This window comes from Dasypus novemcinctus, chromosome 28 (genome assembly GCF_030445035.2).
Source record: "Dasypus novemcinctus isolate mDasNov1 chromosome 28, mDasNov1.1.hap2, whole genome shotgun sequence".
NCBI lineage: Eukaryota > Metazoa > Chordata > Mammalia > Cingulata > Dasypodidae > Dasypus > Dasypus novemcinctus.
This window is the reverse complement of record NC_080700.1, coordinates 17,069,017-17,073,516: the sequence shown is the minus strand read 5'-3', so window position 1 is coordinate 17,073,516 and position 4,500 is coordinate 17,069,017. Positions and strand designations below refer to the sequence as shown.

General features: G+C 57.0%; 1 pseudogene; it reads left to right on the top strand.

Annotated features, from left to right (window-relative positions):
• The first annotated feature begins 537 nt into the window (after window positions 1-537).
• On the top strand, window positions 538-2,517 carry LOC101427276 (protocadherin-8-like; annotated as a pseudogene).
• Window positions 2,518-4,500: the final 1,983 nt, after the last annotated feature.

Below are 4,500 nucleotides of genomic sequence, written 5' to 3'. Positions count from 1 at the left end.
GAAGTGATAACAACATAGATTGGTAACTGAATGGCAAAGGATGCATGCAACAAGCATACATGTGTTCATTTTGAAATGGCAAAGAAGGGCACTCATGTTTCTGTCTGAGGAATATGTAAGCCTGCTCAGGAAGAAATAATGAGGCCATAGATCCCCTCCTCTTGTTATGAAAGTGAGAGGCCAGTACACTGGAAAAGCAGGCTGGGTACATTTTGATAGTGTAAGTTTCTATAGGGATCTTAATGGTCCCATCCACTGCCTTGGCCACTGTTCAGCTCTTCACTCCAGGACCTTCTGTGAACACTTTAGAGGCACCCAGGGCTCTGTGGATTGGCCCGAATGGTTGCTTTATGCATATTTTTCTCTAGGTAATCTGGATAGGGTTTGGAAGAGGCACGTTTAGGCGCAGGGGAGAGAAAAGCGATCAAGGGCGAAGGGTTTAGTGATGGGATGTGATTGTGCCCTTGCGAAGCCTTGAAAGGGCTGGAAGCCTGAGTGCACGCAGAGCCAACGATTGGTTCTTCTTGTGCAACTAAGATGGCTCACCGGAGGCTCAGTTATCCCGCTGACGCTTCACACAGTGCTGGACGGGAATCCTCGTTGATTCTGAGGCTGCTGGTGGTGTCAGGGTCTTGAACTGAAACTGTTAATTTCCTCACCTATGAGAAAGAAGCCCCCAGGACCGTCATCGGTGTTCTGCCTGATCACAACCTGCTTAATTCCTAGCTCGAAACGCCAGGCGTGTTCCACTTGATGAACCAGTTCGAGTGCCCGCTTCTCCTACTGCACGAGGACGACCGGCAACTGACTGCTGGGACACGGCCCTGGACCGGGGGCGGCTGTGCAGACAGGCCCCCTGGCCTTCGCCGTGGTCAGCTTCTCGTAGATGCAGCTCCGGCTGGTGTAAGTGGAGGTGGAGGTGAAGACGTGGACGACCAGGCGTCGCGCATCCCCGGGCTCAGATTCCAGTGGAAGTGTTCGAGAGTGCGGCTGTGGGCTCTCACATCCCTGGAGGTGCTGGTGGGCAAGGACATGGGCGCCAATGGGGCTGCAGAGAGTGCATGGAGGAGCCACATAGCTCACTCCGCGTGGAGCTGCAGACGTGCGCAAACGGCGCCCAGTGCGCCAACCTGGTGCTGTTGCAGGAGGTGGACCCCGAGACCCAGGCCACCTACAGCCTGGACCTGGTGGCCCAGGATGGCGGCCGCCCGCCGCGCTCTGACGCGGCCCCCCTCACTGTGCACGTGCTAGACACCAACGACCTCAGCCCGGCCTTCTCAGGACGCCGTGGACGAGGTGGAGCTGGCGGAGGACGCCCTGGCGGATTCGGGGCTGCCCTACCTGGATGCGGCGGACCCAGACAAAGGCCCCAACCGCGACGTGGTGTTCGTGGTGTTCGTCTTCGGTGACCACACCCCGTCCGAGGTGCACCGCCTCTTCCGGCTTGATCCCTCACCCGAGCCCGGCCCGTGGACTACGAGCGCCAGGACACCTACGAACTGGACTTGGGGGCGCAGGACCGCCGCCCGGGGCCCCGCACCGCCACCTGCAAGGTGATCGTGCGGATCCGCGGATCCCGACATTGCCATAACCCCGCTGGCGGCCGCTCTCGGGGGGTCGCCCTTGGCCGCCGCCACCGCTCTCGGGTTGTCGGAAGTGACCTCTTCGGCAGGGCCCGGGGCGCTCGAGGCCTGCGCACTTCGCAGGTGCTGGAGAGGGAGGTGCGCGCGAGCCTGGCGGCTCTGGTCAGCACCTCGACAGGGACTCGGGCGCCAAGGGGCAGGTGCGCTGCGCCCTCTACGGGCACAAGCACTTCCGACAGCAGCCGACCTGCGCCCGCAGCCACCTGGTTTTGACCGCAGCGGCGCTGGACCGCGAGCTCATCCCCGAGTGCAACCTGACGCTGGTCGCGAGGTGCCCCAGCTGCGCACCATGCGGCCAAACACGGTGCGTGTGGGCAACGAGAACGACGACGCTCCGCAATTCACGCGGCGGGAGAACAACCCGCCCCGCGCCTACCCGGCCACGGTGACTGCCCGGGGCCCGTACCTGGGCCGCAACGGCCAGGTCACCTACCGGCTGCCGGAGGCCGAGGTGGGACGCGGCGGAGACGCCGTGCCCATCTACGTGTCTGTGGACCCGACCACAGGGGAGCTGGACATCTACGTGTCTGTGGAACAGACCACAGGGGAGCTGGACGTGCAGAACCACCAGGCACGCGCGGCGGCCCTTTGATAGAGAAGAGTTGACGGAACTGCAGCTGGGGTTGGAGGCGTTGGACAGTGACTCCCCGCAGCTCCCGGGCCGGAGCATATGGACGACCAGAATGACCACGCGCCCCAGCTGGTGGCCCCGCCACCCTTCCATGGCTCAGCTCAGCTGCCGCTGCCCCGGGGCGCGCCCCTGTGCTTTCTGGCGACCGGACTGCAAGCGCGGGACGCGGACGAGAAGATTTACATCCTCCTCCGCAGCCACGGCGTCCCCGGGGCGCTAGCGCTGCACCCAGTCACTGGCTAACTGTCCCCGCAGCCACTCGGCCTGTTGACGGCAGTCATCGCGGGGCGGGGTGGAGGTCGGCTGGCGCCGTTCTGCACCTTCCCGCTGCTCCTGGTGCCCGCGGACCCGGCGCGGCCTGGCAGGGAGGCCGTGCTGGTGCCGCCGCCGCCGCCGCTGGAGAGGGGGATCCCGCTGGGCGGCGCACGCGGCAGGGAGCAGGGCGGCAGGCTGACCTCTCCGTGACTTTAGCGGGTGTTCTGACCGGCGGCTGCGGCCTCCTGCTCGTGGCCGTCGCTGACTTGTTCCCGCCGAGGCTGTGCTAGGACACGGAGGAAGGAGCTCTGCAAGCACAGCCCGAAGTGTCCAGGAGGGGGATCCCAGGTTGGTCCAAATCGCAGAGGGTCAGGGGCAGAGTTTGGGGACTGCGTTTCGAGATTCGCCACGGAGACGCGGCCGCTCCCCATCTCTGCAGAGGTCCTGGAGGTCGAGTCTGCGGAGAATTCACAGTCCCAGGACAGTGGGACGTCTTTGTGCAGCTCACCTCGGGAAAGGAGCGGGATTGCGCCGTCGCAGGTAGAGTACTCCCAGCTCTTCTTAGTAGTCTCAGTGACGTTTAATGCCAGCAGCCTTATGGAAATTCAGTGCCCGATCAGGGGTGGGGTTCCAAGTGGCTCGTTTCACAGATGGCAGGATGGCGCTGATGATTAGGATGACATACAGGCCTGCGTCTGTTTCTGCTGCATTTTTGTGTTTTTCTCCCGCACTGTCTTCCCTTGGGTCCAGTTTGAATCCAGTGGTCCCTCAAAATTTAAACGCTGTCTTCTCGAAGCAGATGAAGAAGGACTGCACCTGCCCTGTCTGTTTTAATATCTAAGGTTGAAATATTATTAACTGCTGTGCCCACACCTCTTTTAAAATAGGGTTCAATATCTGTTCCTTTTCACTCCCCATCACTGTGGGGAGAGGATAAATCTGCTGCAAGTTAAAGTAATTCCAGAATATTTTCCATTATCTCTCGGCAATGTGTTTGAAATTTTCTATGTTTTTATGGCTAACAAAGTAATTCTCTCTTTTTCCCTTTGATTACACATTCAAATCCAGAAGATTTTAATGTGGTGGACAGTGGAAAAGGAGACAGTGAACTGCATGTCAGCAGGTGGAAATCAGCACAGTGGGCTTCAGGAAAGTGTCTTTGCAGAAAATTACAGAGCAAGGGGAAGAGTTCACACCTGCAATTTTTTTTGGCTTTTATTTATTATTTTTAATTATCTTTTAAAAATATACATAAATCACACAAAATGTTATAATAAAAAATATAAGAGGTTCCCATGTACCCCACTCCCCACACCCCCCACTACTCCCACATGGACACTTCTTTCATTGGTGTGGTACATTTATTGCGTTTGATGAGTAATCTGGAACATTGCTACATGGCATGGATTATAATTTATGTTGTAGTTCACACTCGCTCCCAGTCCATTCAGTGGGTTATGGCAGGATATATGATGTCCTGCATCTGTCTTTGCAATATCATTCAGGACAACTTGAAGTCCCAAAAATGCACCTACATCACATCTCTTTTTCCCATCTCCCTGTCTTCAGCAACTCCCATGGCCACTCTCTCCACATCAATGATATAATTTCTTCCATTGCTAGAGTCATAATAATTCTATAGTAGAATATTAGTAAGTCCACTCTAATCCATATTTTATTCCTCTCTCTTGAGGACCCTGGGATGGTGATGTCCACTCCACCTCTAAATCAAGAGGGGGTTTAGATCCCACATGGCTGATGGATGGAATTCTCCTGCTTGCAGCTGTAGACTCTCAGTTCCCTGGTGTGGTGGTTGACCATTCTCCCTGTTAGCTGACCTGGGTAAGTCCAACAAACCGGAGAGTAGGTGTTGCAACTGTGCTGGGGCTTAGGGTCCAGTCCAGAGATTCAAACCTCCTGAGCATACGTCAACCCCAGTGTCAACCACAGGTTCAGTAAAAGTGACAGAAG